The sequence below is a fragment of the Hippoglossus hippoglossus genome, chromosome 4, assembly GCF_009819705.1.
Source record: "Hippoglossus hippoglossus isolate fHipHip1 chromosome 4, fHipHip1.pri, whole genome shotgun sequence".
Taxonomy (NCBI): domain Eukaryota; kingdom Metazoa; phylum Chordata; class Actinopteri; order Pleuronectiformes; family Pleuronectidae; genus Hippoglossus; species Hippoglossus hippoglossus.
The window spans coordinates 8,150,243-8,177,078 of NC_047154.1; the positions used below are offsets into that span (position 1 = coordinate 8,150,243).

At 41.3% G+C, this 26,836-nt stretch overlaps 1 protein-coding gene across 1 annotated transcript in view; it reads right to left on the reverse strand.

Annotated features, from left to right (window-relative positions):
• Positions 1–21,358, reverse strand: part of dab1a (DAB adaptor protein 1a) — a 239,200-nt gene extending 217,842 nt beyond the window's left edge. Inside the window, exons 1-2 of the mRNA XM_034583814.1 lie at positions 21,212–21,358; positions 16,382–16,495 (exon numbers count right to left, since the gene is read on the reverse strand). The gene's annotated coding sequence lies outside the window, so the exon portion shown is untranslated. The remainder of the gene's footprint in view (positions 1–16,381; positions 16,496–21,211) is intronic.
• Between the last annotated feature and the right edge of the window lie 5,478 nt (positions 21,359–26,836).

The window sequence follows — 26,836 nt, forward strand, 5'->3', positions numbered from 1 at the left end:
ATGTCATGAAGCCCATTCTCTCAAGACGGCATTATTAAATTATAGAAAGAAAAAAAAGAAAGTGTAGTGCTTGATCATAAAAACACAAATTAGTTGATTTATAAATTATCTACAACTTTCATCTCATTAGGACAGCTTTCAGAGTCTCCCAGATATCAAAATCAAGTCATAAACTAGAATTACACTCAAAACAGTCTACAACTCCAACATGGCCCAAGCCCTTAAATTAAAAACCTTATAGCTCAGGCCACATTACAATTCCCAGCTACACATTGGTGGTAGTTACAGGTTTCTAGACCCATTTGTCACTAATCTTACACCCCTTTGAAACCACATTCAAAATCCACTAGATACAGATTTTTATTGAATCTGCACCAAATTGCACACACATGCATATCAGTTACCTGAATTTCAGATTTTTTCTATCAAGATCCTCACGTTATTCTCTGAAAATTTACAAAAATGTTGAAAAACGAATCTCATAATGTTAAAGTGAAGAAATTCCTGGATGTGCACCAAAATGTAACATGTTTTTCACTGGTCCATACCACATCCTTCCACCAAGTTTCATGGTAATCAGTCTAGTAGTTTTTGTGTTATTTTGCTAACAAACAAGCTGAGATGAAAACATAACCTCCTTGGTGGAGGTAAATACGCCTCCATACTTTAGAAAGTCAGGTCGTGTTATTCTGAGATTCCCACTAGGTCATCTAGAGAGCAAAAACCAAATCTAAGTGAAAAGATGACTGACTCAAAATGAGTCAAACCTTGTAAACACCGCTGCGGTTATATTCCACTTGCTGCAATGAGGAGTTTTGTGGAAATAGTCAGTGGGATGGACAGAGAGGCTTCAACTGATGGTTTTTATATTCAGAAAAGTGAAGATTGGGTTTCTTCAGCCTTCTCCAAATTCAATTTCATTGAAAGAAAAAGTTCTATGAAACCTCCTGGTGTCCCTTTAATATAAACGGACACACACTAAATCATTTAATATTCAAATTAATAGCAGACAACACTGTCTCTGAACCCATTATTATGGAGGTAAGATGTCCGCTCTTATTCAAGAGAAATGCCATTATAATGAATCCTTAAAAAGGTCAAAGTTCAAGGCAGCACCATATACCCATAAATCTTCTTCGTCTCTGGAGACGGGTTCAGGCTAAAAGCTGCAGATTTCAGAGCCAGGTGGGATTGTGAGCTGTAGTAATAGAAGCCTATAATATGATAATTTCAGGAAAAAACAGTCAGAGCCTGGTTGTTTGAAAGCCTATAGCAGTCCATCGACAGTCACAAACAGGGAAATCCACCAGCTTTGCTGAGCATGAGTAGTCAACATTCTTCATGTGTAGCGATTATGAGTGTGGTACTCTGTGGGTATTACACTGGACTCTGTGCATGTGTGTTGTGGTGTCTCAGTGGTCTGCTGGTTCTCTATGAGTGAAGCTTCAGCTAGCTTTAATAATTCACCAGTCTCTTTTAGCTCTCAGACAAACTGAGTTTTCACCGACGGGGGATTCAGGGAGAAAGCACAGAGGCAGCTTTGATTTAACTGGAGTCCAGTCCCCCCCCCCCCCCCCCCCCACACCCCCCACACCCACACACACACACAGCAACAGTAGCCTAAGTAACCCCGGTGAAGAAATATGCCATACAGCCAGGCACAGTTTGTATTTTCTAGGCCAAATACATCATGAAGGCTGTGCTGCATCAAAGCTTTCCCCAAATGCAAACTTCTTTTGCTCATAATTGTGCAATGACAACATTGTACCCTTCATTGCGCATCCCTCAATGATCTCACAGTAAATTACAGGCCAGACACTTGTTTAATAGTGCATGTAATCCACATATGGTGTAAAATTACTGTATTATTTTTCTGACACCACAATCCTCATCAATTTATAAAGTTATATTAAATTAAATATCACATGACCATCAATCACTAATAAATTCATTATGGCCAATGAAAAGTACACCGCAGCAAGCAAAAATAATGGAAGCAAAGAACATTTCAAGTGTATATGGAAGAGCAGCTTTTCCAGCTGGTTGTCAGGTCGACCAACACCTTTGAGGGAGAAATTCTGGGAGCTGCAGTCTCTGAACTGGGACCCAGCAGCAGAATATGTGCAGAGATTACTACTTCTCTCAAGAGATCGCCCCACACGTACAGGAGTTTAGATACACTCTTCTTTATTTGCCTCCAACATTAAAAATGTAACAGTCAAATTAAGAAATATTGCTGAGCCAGTATACTGAAGCAACAAAGACAACCCAGCTATAAAGTCATGATGTTAAAATGATGAGGGAGCCTGGTAGAGAGAAAAATAAAGATAGAGCTGCGATGGATAGGTGGTAAATTGATGGTCTCCATCATCAGAATGTAGTGATAATCAAGACTGATTTTAGAAGAGGTGAGTGACATTTGTTCTTTGTTTTGATCATAATTTAATGCAGCAATCGAAAATCTGTCACTATCAACACAAATTAAAGCTAGCACAGAGATGAGAAAATTAGCAGCACACAATCAACAAACTGAGCAATTTACTGTGAAAAAATGTACACCTGCTTATTTATGCATTTATCCAATCAGCAAATCCTGTGGCAGAGTAACGTCTGTTACTATTCACATCAAACATCAGGAGGCGTGTCAGTGACTAACCGTGTCATGATTGTTGGGCTAGAGGGGCTGGTTTAAGTAACTCTGAATCTCCAGGGATTTAACTGTCTGTAGAGGAAAGTTTACTCAGAATGGTGAGGGAAAACAAAAGCCATCCAGTGAGCAGCTGTACATTGAAAAGCCTTTTTGATGAGACACTTTCTGCTACACAGTTGGCTGTATGAAGACATTAAAACCAAATACAGCTCAGATACCAAGAATCTGAAACGCCCTTAGACCAAACCAAAATTCAATAATTACCTCGAGAAAAAGAAAAGACATTGCCACAGTAGCAGCAAAATATGTCAGGGCATGCCACGGCCTTTAAAAAAAAAAAACACACATGATCACAATAACACACATGATATTGAGCTCATTCAGTTTACTTCAGTTTTCTCCTGTGACTCTCAACATCACTACACAATTGCTCACTGTGTTATTACTTTCACATGTATCTATAATCACAGAAGACTGTAGTATCACACATTGCCACTCATTCTGTCATACAACAGCATCTGCAGATAATGTGAAGTGTTGCTTTCCCCCCCAGTAGACATGACAAAACAGAGCATATTATAGTAAACTCAAAATGTACATTTGGTTTGTGAACGGATGGCTCGCTGGCAGAAAATAAGGGGAGGTTGGAGAGCAATTCAATCTTGGCTTATAGAGCCTTGTAGGCCTGAGGCGGTCCTGCATGAAGAAACAGTTTGGCTATATGGATGAAGCAAAAAAAATCCATGTCACAGATTCATAAATATACAGGACATTAAGAATGTCTGCTTGTGTGCAAACCCAGAATTAAGTTAAACCAGTGAAGCTCGCAGACAACTCGCAAACTCAACACAAAAGACCCACAACAGTTTTCTTCAATTCTCTTCAGAACACACAACACACACAAAAAGAGAGAGCCAGAGAAAGGAGGGGGAGGGGGGGGAGAGAGAGTTGTATGACAGTGATCAGTATTGAAAAGGCTACATTGTAAACCCTTGTCTAATTTCACAGATGCTGAACAAATTGTCCTCTAACCTAAAGAAGAATCTGTTCATGCGGGTGGTATAATTTGAGCAACTGTGTGGGTGAGTGTGTTTGTTTGTGTGTCTTTGGGTGTGTGCTTGAGTGTGTTTTCATCTCGAATTCAGACAATGAGAGAAAGTCAGGGAGGCGTGACGAGAGCACAAGATGCAGGGGGAATATCTATGTGATTGTGTCTGTTCGTACATCTTGACACTGTGTGCATTTATGTGTAAGTGTGTGCATGTAAGGTTGTGCGTGCGCACACACACACAAGGATGGAGGACATGATCAGTACAGTGCATGGGTCCACCAACATCAGGCTCCTGAGCAGGACAGCCAACAAAGCTTCACGCGCACATCTCTTCAGGATTCCGAAGCCGTCACATATCTTCTTGATGCAAGTTGACGGTTTCACTTCTAAACAGAATTACAGTGAAATGACACCAACACAGCCTCACTCACTGCGACAGAGCCAATGAATAGCCAAACATGTCATTTCCCCCTCTTTACCATCAACGTGCTAAAGTCACTGGATGTGTGCATTTCTGAATAAGATCAGTATCTTTCTACTGCTCTGACCTAGAAACATTTATCATGTCCTTTTTTTGAAAGCCTACTTTAAAGTCATGCCAGCATGTTGGTCACTGATTCAAGGATACATGCATATGTTATAATATTTATGGATTCTTTTTATTTTTCAAAATCAGCATTTTGGTCTCCAGGAGAAGATAACAAAGCCCTGCAGATCTATCAAGTGACAGAGTTCAGGCCAGAGTTTATTGATTTTGTCCAATTTTTTTTTTCCTCCAGCCTAAAAGAGGAAAATCTGTTCAGCTCCAATAAAAAAGGATGACAGCTCAGAAGCTTACTTCAGTGACCACATTCAGGGCAGAGTTCAACCTTATTACAAACAACAGCTCCCTGATGGATATGTGGTTGGATATGAGGTTGTCCAGTGTGTGCGCGAGCATCAGTTTGTGTGCATCTTTAGAAATACACTTACACCTCACACACACATCAATCTACCTGCCCATTAATGGACTGTCAGGCTTTGTGTTTGACCAGAAAGGAAGCATGAAGGAAGTGGATAGAGAGAGTGGAGGAAAAAAACTGAGCGTCAGACGGAGAGAGAGATCGAATGCAAACCGTTAGTACACAGATTAAAGAAGTGGGTCTGATTGTGGTAAGAGATGGTGTGTGGGTTTGTGCCTAATCTACATAACGTGTTCCCACTGTTCCTATTTATCAAATGATTGTGATGTTGTATTCTCAGGGAAAATCTGTTTTATTAATCAGATATCAACTGTGTGGAATCTGGATTCTGCTACAAAATACTTGATTTAATTATAAGTGTCCACAGATTAGACTAATTTCATTATGTATTCTGCTTACTCAATACTAAATGACAGTATACTGTGACAAGCGGATCTCTCCCAGCCCGGTTCCATCTCACCCACACAATCCATCTGTAAAGAGCACAGTGGCAGCCCCTGAACATTACAGTCAGATGACATTTATGGCGTGACAGGACACTTAACACATTGTCCACAGTCTGCATGTGTGTATAAGTGGGTGTGTGTGTGTGTACATACAGCATGTGTGTAGGCCGAGGATGTGTTACTGTCTGGTTAAATGTGACATTTCCATGGTTAGGGCTTGTAAGGACGATGCCTCATTAAAAGGTCATCCGTTAATTACAAGGACAACTTGGGGTCATATCGAGGTGACAGTGCCCCCCCCTCCCTTGTTTGTTTTGACCCCTTCACTGTACGTGAAGCCACTCAAAGCTAAGAGGGATGAATAGGAATCAACACAGCTCGATTGTAGCTGTTGTCATCAAAGTTCAAACACATTTACTTTACTGTACACACACACGTCCATAAGGACAAAGCCAAATCAAAGATGGTTATTAAACTATATTGTAAACTTGATAATGGTCTTCTATCGGCTCAGTGAACCAACATAATCAATTAGACAATATCTAAGTGGAAGCATTACCTCTTCTCACGTCTAATTTTAGAAATGTGTGCTTTCCCATAAATGATTTGATATTGCCCATTTTTCTTTTGCAACTTACTGCCCACTCGTGGTGAAAGCCCTCTGTTGTCTGTGGAGGCTAGGTCGACCAGTAGCTGGTGAATCTATCATCATATCAGTTTTGTGGCAGTCACTGTGTCCCACTGAGGAGAGAGAAGCTTGTTTTGGACTTTTGTGGTTTCACAAATCTGAAAGGTGACTGGCTATAATTAGCTGCAGACCAGTGTGCTTATCAAGCTGCCTTTTATTCACTTCCATCATCCTGAGATCAATTATGATATCGCATGCACAGAAGCCCTCGTCTAGGCCACAAGTTATTCTAGTCCACCATTAGCTGCTATTATTAAATATTAATCAATTTAATTTCATACTAGCCAGTGGACACTACTTGGCATATCTGCATTTTGTGTGAGCTCATCCCCGCTGGCGTCTGAAGGTAGGATGCAAGCCAATGTGGCAAGATGACAGCAGTGCAAAGGTACACCATTGCATATGAATATTGCTATATAAAAATAAAATGTGAGATAGGCACAGACCGACAATTTTAACAGATTCAATAGAAAGAGAGAAATGGTAACGACATCGCCAGAGGAGGGGACGAAGACAGATGTGGTGTTATGGAAGATGGACGCTATCAGAGCACAGAATCAACTGATTTCATGCAGTAAGGAATACAAGTCTATACAGTGCTAAATGATGTGCATGTGGTTGCATGGAACACTGGCTCGTAGCTGGCATCCAATAGTGTTGCTGTGTTGTGTGATTGTCAACCCATATGACATAATGAGCATTAATGACCAGTGACAGAAGATCCTCTGGATGAATGGCGTGACTCTAGATATTTTTTGTAGAATCAATGCCAATTAAAGCTGTTTTGTCAGGTTGTGGTGGCCCAATACCCTACTGGGATACTATGCTGGTTTTTCCTTTGATTTCTCACCTGTCCTTATCATGTCAGTAGGAGACAGTGCCAACTAGAGCCCAACCGATTTATTGTTTGGCCGATATATTGGTTTATATGAGCCTTTCATAGACATCAGTATCTATATTTATGTTTGGTAATGTAATAATATGAACATTTATTTTGCAGAATCAACAATGCAGAAAATATGTGCATTTATGTTTATATTTTGTATGTTTATTTTCTTAATTCAAGTTCTATATATATTTGGTTGCATTTGTGTTGATGGTGAAACAATAAAGTATAATGCCTCTTTTGCATTTCTTTGTCACAAGGGTTTGATAGACAATATTAGCTATCATTGTCAATTCTTAAAATTTCCCGGCTGATATAGTGGCATCAGGGCCCAAAAGTCCATATCAGTCGGGCTCTAGTGCAAACAAAGCTGAATACTCTGACCTTTGTATTATTCTTCCAGCATTCGTCGGCAGCCAGGGAGTAAAAGTGCCTCCCCTGATCTGAGCTTTAAGAACTGACCTGAGAGCAAGAATAAATAGACACTTGGGCACAAGGCTAGTTATGAGCATACCAGAAGTAAAAAACAAATACTATTGAGCTGGTGTTTGACTCTGGAGATGTCCACTTGTGTTTTCTTTATGTTTTACTTTAGTGCATTCTTTGGAGAGAAGTCTGTTTGATTTGAGCTTTCTGGCCGTCACTGGCTCCCTTACCCCATGTTAATGTAATCATATTACCACACAGGAAAGCTATTGTCATATGCCTCTGTCAAAAGAGTAATGGAAATGCTAGCAGGCTTTATATAAGTAAGAGAGGGAGCGGGTTCTTGCATAAGAGCAGTGCAGTGTAAAAAGCCCATATGCAGGACCTAATTTCACGCAATCAACAAAGCCACTTTGTGTCAAACCTTTGCTCTTTTTAAATCCGTCTTTAAAGGAGCTGCAGGCCTCTGAATCAAAACTTGGACAAGCATCACAGAAGCTCGCAATTTCATTTCACACTGAATGGAATTAGCCAGTGGACCAACCTCACAAAGTGGCTTTAAAAGATTTTAGTTCCGCGCCGTAACACTCGGCATGTCACTGCTGTGAAATGTGAATACGAGGATGTGAGTACGCAGGCGTTTCTGTGACTGTGTGCATCAGAGAGAAATATCTAAAGAAACAGATTAATAAAAAGGTCATGACTAAAATGTCCTTTTACTTTAGAAAATCACCCAGTAACGCTCCACTGCAGGACTAGCCCTTAATAACAATGTCCATTTCATCTGAAGTCAAGCGATTGCTCTCACCATCTCATCATCACTGCAGAGAGAGCATGTGCCTGAACTCCAGGAACAAGACAGAAGGAGAACAACGCAACAGATTACCTATTGCTTGCCTCTCTCCTTCTGTCTCACGCTATTTTCCCTTAATTCTTTTGATTTTAGTTTACACTTCTTAAATATGCTAAGATTACTTACTATTACTAACTTAAAGAAAAAAAAGAGTCCAGTTTCCCAGAAAGAGCACAAAGCATAATCATTTATCAGTAAGAGTATAGAGCAGGCATTGATAACCTCTAACAAACATAATTTCACTCATGTCAGTTAATACTTTCCCCAAGTTCTCCCCGCAGATTATGATGCAGCAGTGTTTTCACTTCATTGTTGCAGAAGAAGCGATGCCCCGATTATCCATGAACATAAATATGAATTCAGGAGGTTTTTATAAAGCAGTGTCACTTGCTGACTGACTCTGAGTAATGGACTGAGTGATGCACCCCATGGGGTGGGGTGTTCATTAGGTGAAATCGAGGTAAAAGTTTGAGATTTGAAGTCATATCACCCAGCCCTTATGTTTGGACATGGCCTTTTTGGGGCCTGTAGGGCAGAGCTGCACTTTTGGCTTCATTTGTTTTGGTGAACAAACTCCTGTTAAAAGTCTCTGATTCCATTTCTCAACTTGTCTCTCCTTTGTTCATCTCATTTTCCTTTTACACATAGTGACGCTGACAGATTAATAGAAGGGGATACAGTGAAGGACAGAGAAGCTCTGAGCCAAGGAACAACAGAGGGGAAAAAGGCAGAGTCGAAGCATTGTGTTTGCTGCTGTGTGGGTCTGGCCAAGTTCCAGCACAGCCTGAGGACCTAATGTTGCAGCTCTGATGAGGAGAGCTGTGCAGCCCCACTCTTCTCTCTGCTTCCCCAATTTCTAACACTTCACTATTCTAGCTCTCTCTCCAGTCCCTAAGGTTTCTCCCTACCTCCTCTCTTATTTGCTGTAATTGTTAGCTTTCTCCACACCTCCTGCTCCCTCCCTGCCCGTACCCTGCCAATGTGATCCATGCGTTGTGCTATAGCAGAAACTTGCTGAGGCAGCAGAAAGAGGGAATATTTACAGATCAGTCAGATGGGGTCGAGCTCTGCTCGTACTGCACACTCACAGTTCCTCGTCAATCACTGTTACAGCAGCTACAACACAGGCACGGACACTACTGGACACAAGTATGCAGGCATTTCAGCCACTGTATGAGCACACAGAAGCGTGTGCACATACAAATGTTCAAACAGTGCAACATGCAAACAAACATTTGAACATTTGCACACATGCATGTAAACCTGCAGGGAAACGCCACCATCAATGTTAGATGTTATCTGCTGCTACTAATATACCACAAGAAGTATTCAGACCCTTTTATTCCACGAACGTACATGTCCATTAGGGTTTTGATTGGATTTGATTCTCCTTAACCACTTACTTGTTTTACACAAGCATCCAAACAAGACCAAGATAAAGACTAATAGCACTTCTCTACAGATGATAAGATAATCTAGAACTGGTTCCAAGCCCTTTTAGTGGGAAAATAGTCAGGGGCCAGGTCTCAAAAGGAGCGGTTTCTCAGCTGGCTCCATATCGGGCCCTGGCCTGGTGCAACAGAGGTTCATGTCTGCATACATGCAACCTGTCAATTTTGCTTTCATCAGCTCAGTTCAAAGACTCACTTCACTGTATCTCAACAGTTTAGCTGATTCAAGTTCTTCTTACATCCACTTTAAGCACAGAAGACAAACTGAAAAACAACTTTTTTTATTTAACCTACCCCCCCAACCCCCATCTTGTTTTTCTTGCACCAATCCTCAACTTGTGGATATGTAACGGAAGTAACAGAGTCCAACGGGAGCTTAACGAAAACTACACAGGCAGTGCAAACGCGCGCGCACACACACACACAGGCAAACAGATGATGCTGCCAAAGAGAGCTGTTGCTCCTGCTAACTCTGTCAGCCCAACAAGGTCACCATTCAGTATGTGCATGTGTGCGGATACAGGAATTATGCTTGCACAGGTGTGTGGGTGTGTTTGTGTGGAGTGTGTAAATTGTTTGGGAGACCTTGACATCCACTTTCTGAGTTTTATACCCAGCTGGGGGAGATCTCCTACACCCTGAACAGCCTGCCGCTGTGCCCATCTCCTGCCAGCACCCCGTCAAGCTCACTGACCCAGCACACCCTCTGGCTTTCTCACAAACACACACACACAGACGCTGCCATAGTGGACTTTTTGTATAGACTTACATTCATTTCCTGGAGACTTAACCTACCCTTTACCTTATCCACTGACCCAAAATCACTGTTGTCCTAATTGGACACAGCCTTTGTCTCCAATTGACTGACTTTTTTGTCCCTAAAAGGTGGCCTATGACCGTAATACACACTCCACAGCACCTCTTTGCCCAACTTCTCCCTCCATCATACCTCCCTCCCTCACCTGCCGGAAAGGTCAACAGGAACCGTAATGTCGACAACCTGGTTGGCGTCATGGTATCCGTTTGCCCAGCGATGGTGTCATTCAAGGACTAACAGTCACATTGCATCAGTGTAGACATCCTGACCTATTCAAAACTTTATTTCATGCATGCATTACATTTAAGGTTATCGGCTCTCACTTATCTGATGTGACACACTCGCTGCTTAATGTCACGCTTTAATGCCTTTAAATAATACTTCACGCTAATTGGAAATGACACAAGTTATCAGTCATTTTAATGGTTATCCTCCAAACAGCCAGTGTAATTTATGTGTTGCATATCACCAGTTTAGCCAGTAGAACGTAGGTGGAAACTGGAATGTCAGAGATCACATGTCTATGTACTGATAAAATAATTTCATATTTGGTACATATTTTAGAAAAAAAAAAAATCATACAATATTTTACTATTATACATTCTTGGCAGATTTCTAGCTACAGCAAATAAATAAAGTATGCAGTGGAACAGCTACACAGCTTAAATTGTATTTATTTCCTTCAAAGCTTCTATATACTATTCTATATTGACTCCAGATCGTTCTGGTCACTTTAACCCTGATGTCCTGACCGTGCGCGTCACGTACCGTGTTGTGTTGTGTAGCAGGTTTAAACATGTGTCTCATAATCTCTAGAGAATCAAACAAACAAAGTAAACGTCAGTCCTGTATGTGTCCTAATAACTTGTGATCAGTGCTGGTGTTTGTGTGAAGTGAGTGCAGGTCAGAGGGGGAGTGAGGAGGAAGCAGACTCCAACAGAGACTCTGACACAGGACGACTGGACCTTTAATGAGCGTCTGATCTGATCCTAAAGCAGCGGTGGTTATAATTATTCAGCGGTGGAAACCCACTAAAGCTATGAATGTAGCGGAAAACATGAATTGATTATGTTCAGTCACTGCATTGATGCAGAGTCGTCCTCTCTGCAGGAGCCCAAACATTAGCACGTGTGCTGCTGCTCCTCCGCTCTGTGCGAGTCAACCTAACCTGATGTGGCTTTCAGCTCGGTGCCATTCTCATTGACTGTTCGTGTGGTCTGTCAAAACATGGAAGTTCGAACGAACATGTCTTAAATTCTTATCGCGGAAAAGTTATATCGTGATAATTATCGCTATCGTTTTATCCCCCAGCCCTATTTCAGAGGTAAAAAAAAATAAACAGATATTGTGCACTGCTTAACATAGACTAAACAATACCTCTGTAATTACTATTGATAGATATCAATATAGTGTAATAAACCATTCAGACTGAAGAATTTGGACAGTTACACATTTTTCTTTAATGCCGTTTGAAAAGAAATATGGATACTCCACATAAGTCTCAGCTTTAATTTGAGTATTGTTACATTAATATAGAAACAACTCTGAGGGACATATATCCAACATTTCCAGGCCTCAAAAATAACTGGACAGGGACAAACAAAATCGTGTTATTTAATGTTTGTGCAAAATGCCTTGTGACAACCTATTTAAGTGCATACAATGCTGCTGTACAATAACAGTGAAACCCTGCCATTGCCTACAAACCAAGACCAAGTCACTTACCCAGTTACTTTCTGCTGCTTCAACAAACAATGTACCATCAATGCACCGGACCACACTTCATTTAGAGACCGACGTGGGCACTCTGGATTCGATGATTTAAATCCAGTATTAAAAAGATCTACTACTGAATTCCTTCTATATTGATGATGAAAAAAAAGTTTAAGCTGATACTTCTCATTTTACTGTTGTATCCATTACTTTATTTTAAATTAAAATGGCTGAGGCTCAGACCCTGAAGAATGTAGAATTGTCCAAATACTTGGACAGTGGTCTGTGTATGGCCTATATTTTTTAGCAAAGTAAAAACAGATACAAACTCTTCTGAATGTGATGTAACCTCAACACCTTCACACAACTGCACAGCATGGAAAAGACTCAAAAGTCAATGAGCTGAGTCTCTTCTACACCCATCACAAGGATTTAATATTAACACATCAGTGAATATGCAGTATTAACAGATCTTGGCATCAGGCTTGGTGCCTCAAACTACAATGACCGGGTGCTTCTCTATCTTTAAGAGCACACTTAGCTTATAACATTTCTTCACAGAAAATTACTTTAACCACACAGGCATGAAATTGAGAATGCTGTACTCTGAGCTTGGCAGCCTGTATATCCATATTTAGTAATAGCGTTGATTAAAACATCATTTGGCCATTGGAATGGACATTTCCTTCCTTTTGGAATGATGACGCACGGCAGAAAATACGTAATGAACTTAATTTATTTCTGCAATAGAAATCAATGATCGGAATATGAGTAGATTAACCTAATCTCAGTCCCTGCATGCTGTTCCAGATCTCTCTTCCTCATGTGAACGTGTCTCCCTGTCCACTGGGCTTCCAACACTCAAGTTTTTATGTCTGTTTGTCCATCTGTCTGTTTCTCACTTGTTTTCAGGAGGGGTGGAGGGGAAGGCCTCAAGTAAGAGTTGAGCCAACTCTGAGCCAGACATTAATAATTGAGGAGGGCAGGAGGGGAGAGAATGGCTCCTGCAATATTCATATGTCATATTGACTTGACTGCCAGCCACTCGTCCATGCACCCAGTACTTATGAAGTCTCACAGATGACTGAGGATGCAATGCCTCGTCCTCCCCCAGCCTCGCTTACATCTCCCTTTCCCTCCGTACATTTTCTCATCTTCCATCCATATGCCACCCCCCCCCCCTCTTTCTTCTCTTCCTCCCCGCTCTGCCATCTCTCCTCTTGTCCCCTCGCCAACCCACTGCCACCTCTTTTCATCCTCCTCTCATACTGCCATTTCTCAGAAGAGTATGGCATACCCTTGGGCCAAATTCCATTATAGACCAAATTAAAGAGATGCTTCTCAACTCCCTCAGCAGACAAAAGAAACACATGGGTGCACCAGACACTCCAACAGCCCCCCCTCCCCACCCCACACACACACACCAGCCTTACCCTCGCACCAACCACAGATTACATCCAAAAGGCAGAAATATATTCATATTACCTTTTATAGGTAAACGGCCAAACGGCAACTTCAGATTGGGTCCTTGAGTCCCGTCATCACTGTCGGAGCCTTCCCACTGTTGCTCTCTAAACTCTGCATTTCCTGCCTCTCCATTTCTCCAGGCCCCAGATGAAGCCTTTAATTAGCCATGGTAATGTTAACATGGCTGTGAATAAGAAGCCAGTTGCCTGACTGGTCCAAATCTGGGAGGCCAATTTAACGAATTAGACAGTAAAGCGGCGAGAACCATAGTTAGTACCAGCCGTCTGGATTTTAGCATCAGCCGTAAAATATCAAATCCTCAGAAATAGTTGGTAATAGAGTGTTTCTGAGGTCAACCAATTATTGAGCGCTGCAGGCTACACTGGCTGCCTTTCAACGTGATTAGATCTGAACTCACCAGAGGACATCCGGTCCACTTGTTCTCTTGCACAGAGAGCTGAGATTAAAAAGCTGAAAATGACATAGAAAAATATATATTTTTGTATGCTGTAAAGTCAACATCTGCTGCCCTTAACAGGAGTAAAGGAAGGGCTGGACTAAAGGGAAAGAGGATTTGATGTGAGGAGAGTCCCCTGCATCTTCCAAAACAGCCTCAACCTGAAGGCAAGAACCAAGAGCATGGAGATGTAAAACAATACGACTACTGCTGTTAAAACTATAATATTAATTTAGGTGATTTACATTTTTTGACTTTAATAAGCGTAACATTTGTCATGACCCCAGGGCCAATAAAAATCAAAAACAAAAGCCATAAAAACATTTGTTAAAATGCATAAACTGAAAATGAGGCCGCTGTATAACATTCCTTAAAACCTGACTTTTTAATAATACAACTATTAGAGAGAAGAAAGTAGAGTCAAAATGATGAACTCATTTGATTGCATGTGAACATGTTGTTCCCTGATCATGTGCAGGAGACATCCGATTTAAAGTCCAGGGGGACTACTCCATGACCCTGGTGTTAACACATATGAAGGGGATGATGCATCAATAGTTGTGTGTGTCTTTTGGAACGTGGTGGGGAGTAGTGGTGGATAGTGGGTGTTGCAGTATGTCACACCTCTGCTCTCCCTGGGGAAGAAGTAATAATAATTCTCCCCAAAGCTGAAAAGACACAGCCTGAGGACTCAGACAATACATGAAAACAAACAATCCGCACACACACACACACCAATCTGAAAGAGCCATAAACCACCAGCCGCCCACACAGTCCTCACTGAACCAGGCCTGTAACGTTACTCTGCACCAACACCCATTTAATCACACGCAAACACACCATCAATTTGTGGAGCAGAAGAACAGCACAGTAATAAATATGGAAATAACCCCACAGTTTGCACACGTGTGTGTGGGTGTGTGTGTTGGAGGAAACAAATGGCCCCCGCAAGGAAAGAGGTGTAAGCTTTTATGTCATCCTGTGTTAAGATGACACACCCAACAAAAGCACAAAAGTTCACACCACACACACACACTGACCTATCCATGACAGCAACTGTGTACAGATGGATCAACAAACACAAATGGATCAATTGGAAAGCAGTGCACCCCCCTTCCCCACACACTATCCATGACGGTGACAGTGGGAAGGGAGAGGGGGTGTCTGTCATTGTCCTGTAAGGGGATATCTGAACTGATGTTGGCGACTTATCCGCACTCTTCATAATCCGGTGGGTGTGTGTGTGTGTGTGTGTGTGTGACAGAGTAGCCAACCAAGCCTGGTGTTGTTGATAAGAGCTGAGGGCTTAGTCCTCAGTCACAGGGACACACTCAGAGCATTAATGAGCCCACAGCACAGAGAAGAGCCTTTGCCAAAAAGGTCTTTATCAGCCACTAGGGCCCTGTGTGTGTGTGTGTGTGTGTGTGTGTGTGTGTGTGTGTGTGTGTGTGTGTGTGTGTGCGTGTGTGAGAGATAACAGTCAAAGGGGGAGGGTCCTCGTGTCTTACTTTTTGTGTGTTTGTTTTTTTAAATTGGAAAGTATTCATGATCAAACACACTCATCCTCCACACACGCACACAATTGGCTCGGTAATGGGTATAGCCTCAAAATAATGCTGGAGGTTGAGATGCAACACACAGCAGTTGTGTCTGCGAGGACACATCGGTCACTCAAACAGCTTTGACTCAGACCGAGAGTGTTCGTACATCAAAAGTTAGTTGTGTAACAGGACGAATTTATATGGAGTTTATTTCCGGTCTTTCATTAAGAGCATAGTCTTTTATTTTGAGAGCATTATTAATGTCACTAAATCTGGAGAGTAACATAACTATTTAAAATTAAATATGGTTCATGCTGGCTAGTGGTCTACTGAACCTGGTTAGAAAGTAACCGCTGGTGAGGGACGCCAGAAGAAGGGTTTTCACACATTACTCGACTACTTGACAAAACTGGTAGCCGACACTGTGCATCATTGTAGATTTGTCGCTCATCTGCAGTTTAAGCATGGTGCAGTAATACAAAAGTGGCAATGCCTTTACAGCAGATATGCATTAGGGGGTGCTGTTTTTGAAAAGTCACATTTAGAGTTGGTACAATACTTTACCAAAACGTCTCTGTAACTGCCTCATATGGTCAGAAAAAAAAAAAACATATCTCACGTGATAAATCGACCAGTTAACAACTCAAATGCATCAGTCATGATGCCCTCGTAAGAAGTAAAGTGAAAGCATACGAGATGAGGTGGTGACGGTTCCGTTGATCAACATCATACATGGAAATCTATTGGTTGGGGAATTTTAGGTTTCAATGCCAAAACGTCTGCAGCAAACTGTTGCACGTAAAACGAGGAGAATTTCTAGTGCCATACATCTCACACACACACACACACACACACACACACACACACACACACACACACACACACACACACACACACACACACACACACACACACAGTACAAGAACAAGTCACTTCAAAGGGAACACAAAGCAAGCTGAAAGAACAGACTCACCTGCAAACAACACGAGAAGAAAACAGTTGTCAACTCCAACTTTTTGATGAATGGCTTTTCTCCCCACTCGCTCCGATTTGTCATGTTTCAGTCACCAGGAGACGTTGCTTTCATCTGTAAAAAGGTACAAAGCAGAAGGAGAAAGAATACTAGCATCAGAAGGTGTGATATAAGTGTCTGTTGAGCACCCAAACTTTCTTATCATTTACGTTTGAATTAAATAGAACCAACAAATCAAACAAGCAGGCAGTCAGTCACTCATCCAAAGGGGAGAGGGAGAGATGAAAGGGGACAAGGGAGAGTGAAACTAGAGTGAATTTGAAGTATTTCAGGTTAAGGACTGTGCATTAAGAATTGATGGGATCTAAGTGATGCTAGTTTGAGATTACAGCAGGGGAAGAGTTCATTCAGCTGTAGAGTGATACTTGTGGTTGGCGGGGGGGACTGCTGAGTTGTGTACCGGTTTACAATGGCTCACACACACTGGCTCTCTCTCACACACACACACACACACACACACACACACACACACACACACACACACACACACACACACACACACACACACACACACACACACACACACACACACACACACACACACACACACACACACACACACACACACACACACACACACACACACACACACAGAGAGAGGGGAATATCTTTCTTCGAAGTACAAGAATCTCCAAAGTTGCTTTTAGACAAACTGAACCCAGGACATTTTACTTAAATTATCAGGAGGGGCTGCATGTGAGAACACAAACGTCTGAGTCAGTTGCTCAGGACAATCTTTCTACCCTATAAGAGTCCGGATGAACTGTTTGAGCCCATGTGAGTATACAGCAGGAAATCATCTGGAGAATTCACAGTGAGTGGGCGTGTTCATGACATTTCTGACATGCGACAGACGATATTATAGAGATTTTGGCGATAAGGGGCAGTGTCATTAGCAGTGGACTTTATACGTCATATTCAGCTTCTGCATGCTCGGCCCAGATGCCGCACCAAAACACTCAAGATTTATTATGAATTTGTGTGACCCCGAAGAATCTCCTGTTGTGGTTTTCATGTGTGAAAGGCCAAAACCGTATTATGTCCAGAGTTCATGTCAGAGGTAGGTCACATAAATACCATATTTAATAAAACATTTACAGGGCTACATTGGCATATGTGCCTGAAATTTGGATTCAGCTAATTGTCCTTCAACATATGTTCCACCTTTGCAGTTGTGAATGTGCATGTGCACGTGAACACACACAGCAGAGTAGTGATGTTTTTGTACAGAACTTCAGTGCTTTATCAACACAAACAAAATGGCTGGATAAAATAGTTGAATATAATAAATGACTTTTTTATGAATAAAAATCATAAATCTTCATAAGTATTATGAACATTAATATACAGCTTATGAAATCAAATAAAAAATGCAAACAAGGCCCTGCATATTTGATAGTACGCTTTAAGTCACAAGCAGCATGAGAAAGTGATGAAGGACACTTGTTCTTTAACTTCAAATCAATGGCTGATGATCTCTGTGAACACACTCATGGGAGACACAGTTTACACAACAGATTGAGTGTCTGTATTCAGACATAACAAAAACACACATGCTCATATAACACGTCTGGCTCCTTTAATAGAATCCGTCTGCTTCCGAAGCCCTGGAGTAACACCAGGGTTGGAAATTAACTTTTTCGTCCACCTGCCACTGTGGAAGGTGGATTTCAAAAGCCATCAGCCACTCGATTTTATTTTTTTCATTTTTAAATCAGCCGTATCTATATAATCTAATAAGAGCTCTACAATATTCAAGCATGATTATATAGGCAAATAAGCTATTTCTTCAAGTAAATATTTAAACTTGCCAGAGCTGAACGGCAGGGATGTGGGTCATAATCGTCTGCAGATGGAGTGGAGCGCTGGACGGTCTCCATCAGCAGGTCACATATGCTTCTTGATGTGAGACGAGACCTCCACTCACTCTCCACCAACTTCGTCTGATTGAAACCTCACAGTTTGTTGTAGAGGCCGGTACAGAGAAAGGATTCAATCAGGCTGAGGATGTCAGGGCTCTGCTGTCAATCTCTGTAAAGGTCGTCATGTAAACATTCACTTCTCAGACTGCCTGGACTGTGGAGTTAATTTGGTTAACTAAGGCGATGACAAATATAGTTGTAAAATGCTTTTTTCCACAACTAAGAGATGGCACCAACATCGTTAAAATGATAAACGCAACATATCAACGTATAATATTGTAGACAAAAAAAGTGTAGTTCTATACACTTTAGTTGAAGAAAGCAGAACACAAACGTACGGAATGTTTTTTCTTGACCCCAAAATGTGTCATTTTCTAAATGTCTCTTTGAATGGCCGCACATTTCTCCTCCTACGCTCTCAGATCATCTCTCTGGTGATTCTGGTGAACAGCAGCACAACAATAACGCACCAACAATGCTACGTAACCTGATGTTCAGAAGTAAAATAAAATAATTTTTAAACATTATGCCAAGGATCTCACAACAATGAGATGCTGCATTGCTTCCAGGTGAGGCAGACTCTGTAAAAAGTGGGCTTAAATAAAGTCTGTTGGTTAGTTCATAGCTTGCTTTCTTTGCATAATGATGATTTATAACTGAACAATTACTGTATAACACGATGTAGAACAACACTACCATTAAGGCCTACAACATTACAGAATAAAATCAACAGCAGTTCTGAAAAAACTGAAACTACGGTTTGGGATTTATGGGCTGTTGTACAGGGTTCTTTTGGTCAACGTTTTTTTTCTTGTCAATTTCTTTCTCAGATTTGAAAATGTTGTTGCATCTTTCCAGACTGAACTTAAAATCAGTTGGATGAAATAATGAACGTGTTCGGACTAAATTAACACTGGTTCGAGATTTAATTCAGTAGTGACCCCCCCCGGGAAGTCTCAATGCTTTGAAAGTGTCTCCCTGTCATTCTTGAAAATCTGATTCACAGAATTCTTAAAAGATACTAAATGAATAAATGTTGAGTTAATAGCTTTCAGAAATGTATTAATTGGAAAATATGAATATATTATTTGAAATCCTCCAGGCTAACCTGACGTGATTCGTTTGAACCGTAGTGTAGTTCGCGTATACTCAAGTTGACCTGGCAACTCCTCAGGTCTCATTGTTGGGGTCAGAGTGAGACAAGCAGACTTGAGATTCAATCTGCATTGAGAAATGTCACAAAATCCTGCTGAAACGTCATCGTTTATTTCCACGTGCTTCTTATTTTACCTGTCACCATGGCTGGTCAGTGAAGCAAATTCACCAACTACTACATAAAATCACCCACATTTGGCAGGTGCTAATTTCTAACCATGAGTAATAGCAGTCATTACGGCACTGGAGCACACACACACACACATTCACACACAGGTTGACCAGCAGGTTATTACAGCAGCAGTGTAGCTTATTACCCTGCCTCAGCACCACTCAATTATTCAGCCTGAGTCCACGGGGAAAGTAGACGCAGCTCAGTGTGCTACTTACAACAAGCCTAAGTAGGCCAAAGAGACTGAAACTAAAGTATGACACCGCAGCGTCACCATGCACACCACGGAAACGAGGAAATCTTTTTTGGTGAATTGATCGCAGAAGGCAAAACATTTTAAATAACAGACACAGAATTTCAACATGGCCCAACGCTTTTTCTGACTTTTACATTTTCAGTATCAGTTCCTAGATCCAAACATATATCTTCACTTTTGCCGAATTTGCCTTTTCTGTGAAAACCAAGGTATTTCCTCTCAAAAACATTCCTCTTGAGCCTTCTTAATAGAAATTAAGCTTGTACATCCCCAGTCATATATACCCGATTGCCTGTGTACACCAACCACAGAGGATGATAGAACCTTGCTTGATCCCCCAGAAGTTTATTAAGTACTTTTACCATCTTGTGGATAAATACAGAGCGAAGGCAGAGGGGCTGAGAGTAAGAGAGGAAAGGGAGCAAATCTATTTTAGAGTGAGATTAAGCAGAGCTGTGTTGAAATAGAAGCCCTGACTGACCGAGCCATGATCTGGGGACTTATTAAAGAGTCTTATTAAAAGTTAAGGAAGGCCCTAAGAAGCGTACAATAAGAGTGGGGGATAGGGGGTGAAAAAAAAAAAAAAAAAATCACAGCGGAGGGGGTGATGTGTGTGGCGGAGAAAGGATTGAGTTTAAGCTCCCTTTTCTTTCCCTCCCTCACTGAATTCCTTTTTCCCTGTTCTGCTTTCTCACACACACACTCCCCGACAATCTGCCTCCCCACTCTCCAAACAGGTCAGCTAAATAAAGTCCACATTTTCAGCCTGATTTCTGACAGCCTGAACACAAGCACAAGGCACGAACATGCATGCATACATACACGGGCACTATTGCATGCACTTACAGTCATCAAGTGCTTTTCAGAGCAAATCCCCTCTTTCCCTGTATTGCTGGCCAGTGTGCAGCACAGTCACTGAGCGTAACAAAGGCTGGTGCAGGCTGATTTGGTTCGGTGCAGTCCTGCGTAGCTGCAGCCTGTCCCGTAGAGAGTAGAGGGAGTGCTGTACCAGCTGCTTATCGATCAGTTAAAAGATAAGACTAGCTAGAGCTAAATATCTGACGCCAAGGGGGAGTACTGCCATAGAGCTGCTTTCCAACCTTACCAGGAACCCAGGGGATGTGGATCGAAGACCACAATTATGTGTGTGCGCCTGTGTGTACATGTGTGTAAGAGTGAGATGACAATATTCAAGCAGTGACAAAAAGTACAGAATATCCTTCACCATTTTGCCTCTTTGTTTCTCCCCTTCTCTAGATACTCACCATCATCAGCTCTTTATCCTTCAAACCAGAGCAGGCAGGAAGCATAATGGAAACCATGGCAACGAGACAGCGAATAGACAGCACTGATTGAGCCGAGTGAGGATGGATGGATGGTATGGATAGATGGGATTTTCTGAGAGGACAAGTGAAGGGGAGCTGAACTGAGAAGATATGTGGGAGAACAAAAATAAGATTCTCAACACTAGTTTTCAACACCCTCCCCTTTTACATGCATGTCTGAATTAGACAGTCACACACACACACACACACACACACACACACACACACACACACACTCACACTCACACTCACACTCACACTCCGGCACAGTGGAACTTCATTTTTTTGGCAGATCTGTGGGACTTTGAGGGATAATGCGAGTCGGTGCTTTGGTTTAATAAGGGCTCTGTGGCTTTTTCTTTACAATTTCCAAGCTGAAGCTATCAAGGTTACTCACAGAATTCTGCTGGACTCAAACCAGCAGAAAGCATGCAGTTATTCCCAGTCACTAAGGTTCTGGCACTAATTCTATTTAGTGCACCTCAACTACCAGCATGTAGTGTCTGGCATTAAGGTTTCGTCAGATGTTATGCTGGTTTCCTCCTGGCAGTAAGCTGGAATCATAATGTCAAATTTAAAACAAACATCATAGAAACAAAACGTATGAGGATTAATTTGAAATTATTCTAATTTATTTCAGGCTTAATCCCTCATCCCTGGTAAGTAGCTGTAAGCAGGCAGACACACATACGCTCAGTCTGTCTATACCCACACATACAGTAATGCCTACAGCAACTCCCAATTCCCTGAGTAACCAGTACCAGGAAGAAGACAAACCATTACTGCCTTGAGGTTGCATGTCTCCGCCAACCAGTCAAGTGGCAGATGTCTGTCCCGACGTATGAAGTGAGGACTTTGGAGAGATTTACTAAAAGGCATATTCTCATAATTAGCATACAAATGCTTGAGATATGTCCAGAAACATGTTTTGATGTCACGGTGACCTTTGACAAACAAAATATTAATTCATCCTCAAGTCCAATTGAATATTTCAGCCAAAATTTGAAGAATTTCCCTCAAGGTGTTCCTGAGATATCCCTCGTGAAAATGAGTGACATCACAAACATAATGCCTCTGGCTGAGGAGACATAATACAGCAACCAAGTAACATTGTAGGGACAATAAAGAAAGAAATGGATGATCATTTCTTAACAATAGCTTGTGTAATAGTTTGCCTAATAATCAATGACTCACAGTATGTTTAAGCATAATAAAATAAAACTTGTAAGCATGTATTACCTTAAACAAGAACTTGTATAATGTTTGGCCTGATAAACAATGACTTATAGCATATTTTAGCTTGATAAGGTTAACCTTTTATTTATTAGGTTAATAAACAGCAACTTGTAACTTAACAGGCCATTGTAGGCTAATCAATTTTAACTTATATCAGCCTCATGAAAGTTAACTTATAGCATGTTTTAGCTTAATACGATTACACTTATAGCATGCATTATCTTAAATCACCACGTCTGCATTGCTTGACCTAGCAAACAATGACTTCTAGCATGTTTGGGCTTAACAAAATTAAATTTATAGCATTTATAAGCAGCAAACTTTAACTTAACAGGGTATTTTAGGCCAATACATTTGAAATGAGATCATGCACCATAATGAATAACTTACAGCATGTTTAGCCTAATATTATTATATTATTTATTTATTTATAGCATTTAGTACCTTAAACAACTTACCAATACAAGTTATAGTGTTTATGAAGTTAATAAAGAGCAACTTTTAACTGAAGGTGTTGGAAGTTAATACATTTATACTTATAGAATGTATTAGCTGAAACAGTAACTTGTGTAATGTTTAGCCTAACAAAAAATGGCAGATCATATATTTTAACCTAAATATAGAGTTATAAAATGTTTTATGTTAATAAACAGCAACCTTTAACTTAACGGTAGATTGTGTAATATTTTATAAAATTAAACAAACCGGATGTTTGCATGCAGGGAAGTTTATCCTTAGACTTCTGGCACTTTCAATCTTAGTAAGTCATCGTTCTTCACGCATTTCTTCATGTAAATATAAAACATATTCTGTAAACGTGCTTCGAAATAAGGCAGAACTCTTACTTGGGTTTTATTAATCCGTTTTCTAACGTCGTCTCTGCCTCCTGCTGGTCTCACTGTGGCTCCCATCCTGTGTTCACAGTGTTTAAGTGAAACACATCTGCGATACTTAGAGTCATATTCAGAGTGAACGGAGTCATGTTGTTCCGCATGTTGTCCCGCATGTTGTTCCGCATGTTGTCCCGCATGTTGTTCCGCATGTTGTCCCGCATGTTGTTCCGCATGTTGTCCCGTATGTTGTCCCGCATGTTGTTCCGCATGTTGTCCCGTATGTTGTCTTCGTGTTCGTGTTGGAGACGTGACGCGGCCCAGGTGAACCCACACAGGTGTTTTCAGTTCTTACCCTGATGAGGTTTCTTCTCTGGACCACGTGGGCGGTCTCACACACACACACACACACACACACACAGTTTGTACTTCTATCTTAGTGAGGACACTCATTGACATAATACATTCCCTAGCCCCTTACCCTAACCCTTAAAGGGATTAGTTCCCCGAAAAATGAAAATGCACTTATTATCTACTCACCACTTTACCGATGGAGTGGTGGGTGAAGTGTTTGAGTCCACAAAACCCATTTGGAGTTTCAGGGGTAAACGGCGTTTGCAGCCAAATCCAATACAATTGAAGCAACTGGGAACCACTTCTCTTCAAACAGAAGAAAACAACAAAAAACATCAAATGCCTCCATGCAGGAATTCCGACTTGAAACAGCATCATTTACACCGTGTTGCCTCGTGATGAATGCTGATCAGGATCATTTAGTTTACCAACCAAGAAGTAGGTAGATGAGACGACCTAATCCATTCATTATTATTCTTCTCTCAGTGGCAGTTAAAACTACAGCAGCTCATAATATCACCGAGGCTCAACAGTCGCCTGAAATTTTATCCGGCTGAAGCAAATTACACACACTAATAAATATCCATCCTTTAAATATGCCAGATTTGAATCTCTACCATATTTATTGAGAAATTCATAAAAACGCACCATTAAAGACAGTGAAAAAAAGATCTTGGATCGATCCCCTTCATCAAATTCACTCCACAAGTTAAAGGTTCCTCATTGGACCATACCCTGCCCTTCCACTAAGTTGAAAAAAATAAAAATCAGTTCAGTAGTTTTTGTGTAATCCTGCTAACCTGCTAACCCCCTTGGCAAAGGTAACAAGGGCAAACCTGACCTAAGCTCTTTGAACACAGCTGGACTAGGATGAGAAACCTTTTTGGCTAGGTCAAAATATAACTACAGCAGAAAACATACCTGTTTATACAACACAGGCAAAAGCACAAACCATGGTACAACTCCTTCAGCAGCTGAGAGGCTCCAAAATCGGACTTATCAGGCCTCTCTGTGCTGCTTCCTTTGCACTGACAAGCCAGATATGTTGTGTTCAAATCAAGTAAAACAAATCATGATAACGTAAAAATTATACTCTATAGAAAGTATCATGTAAATGACACGTCACAGAGAAGTGGGGTTGGCTGCAGGTGTTGCCTCTTGTGCAGTCCTGTAGGTCTAAATGCCCAATCAGGTCCGTGACAGTTTGATGAATATGCCTGACACTGACTGACAGCCTGAACTCCTCCCTCCCAGGTTGTGTTAATGGACTCCCAGGGATCATAGAGGTGGTGAGAGGAAGACTATAACGCACTGAGAGAAACGGAAATGAAGAAAATAAACTAAAGGTCTGTACTGATAGTGTGGCCACCCAAATGCTCTGCAGGGGTTTTTAAAGCAATAGCAATGCGTTATATCATTTTCCCTAAGTATTACGAGGCAAATGTAGGATTCTGTAATCACAAGTGTTTTTTAAATTAAATTTCTGTGTCGATTCAGATTTTAATTTTGCCGTCATCAACAAGCTTTTAATCTCACTTTATTGCTACCTCACCTGCTTAACTGCTGCGCGGCTGTCCGCTTCACTCCCACGCCCATAAAAAGAACTAGTTCGCTCTCTGAATACACTTACCCCGAGTTGTAACTTGATGTATGCACTCTGAACACTGAAAGCTACCGGTGTCACAGCACCTGAGGAGGACTGATTTAAACCATTTCATCTCATCTCATTTCCACATCCTCCAGTCCCCCTTCTGCTTCAGCAATCTTCCTTCCCTCGCTCCCTTCATTAGATCGCACCTTCTCCTTGTTGAAAGAGCGGGAAGACGGCTGGTGATTCAGATTTAAATCAACACTGACAGAGGAGCAGATGTAAAGAGAGAGAGAGAGAGAGAGAGAGAGAGCGAGAGAGGAGGGTAAAGAGAGCTACAAAGTTTGCATCTGACGTTGTTAGTATTAATGTGATACCGATGCGAGGGCTGGGATTGATGCAGTCAGATGAGGGCCGTGTTCACATCCTAATCTCTAATAGCATCAGAGCAGCCAGACTATAAAGACCTCTACCAGTTCAACCGAGAACACGCGCGCGCACAAGCACAGATCAAGGCGATAAGGCAAACAGAGAGGACACGAGGAGCCATTAGAGGGAGACCTGCTCTGTGTGTTGCGAGAGAATACCTAGATGGCCTCGATGACCCTGTGCCAGACTGTTCTTCACTGGGGTTCACACCACAGCAGCTCACAGGAAAACAGCGTCACAAAAGCAATGCAGTAAACATAGCAAATGAAATAAATGATCATCACTTTTTTTTACTTTTTATTAATTCATTTCTATGTTTTCCTTTGTACAAAATACACAAGAAAATACATAAGTGAAAAAGAACTAAACAATAACAGAAAATATGCATATATACACATATACATATATATATACATACATTCAACACGACCCACACAGTGTGGTTCAGAAGGTAGAGTGGGTCGTTCACTAAGCAGAAGGTTGGCATTTTGATCCCTATTCCCCCATTCCACTTGCTGAAGTGTCCTTGGGCAAGGTACTGAACCCCAAATTGCCCCTGACTGCTTTGCCGGTGTGTGTAAGTGATGTGTGATAGAGAAAGTGTTGCATGTAAATGCACTGTATGAATATGCAAAAGGTAGTGAGTGAATCATTTTTACCATGTCCAGGCACTGCTCGGACATTATAGGGGGTCACATTTCAACCAGCTCCTTGTGATGGCCTTTTTATATGAGTTATATATATATATGTGTGTGTATTTTATGATATAATATGTATAATATAAGTGTTCAAACTTTGAAGCGATAGATGTCCTTTGTATGAGGTGAAGGTCAATTTTCATTTATGTTTGTGTTAATTCCTCTTTATGATAAAAACTTGAAGGTTGACAGAGTGAGGATTCTTCTGGCACGGTACAGTATGTACAGAATGTTCTGTATTACTGATGCAGACATCAGGAACAACATTAGCTCACATTAAAGCTGCACTCCACTGGGTATTTATGTGGGGAAAAAGCACTGTGTTATCAACCTACTTAGATCACACACTAAACTGCACCAGACAAGAACAACCTGAGCACCACAGCTTTGCCCTATTTGCTAAAAATAAACTCTGGTGCCAGCCAGGTAT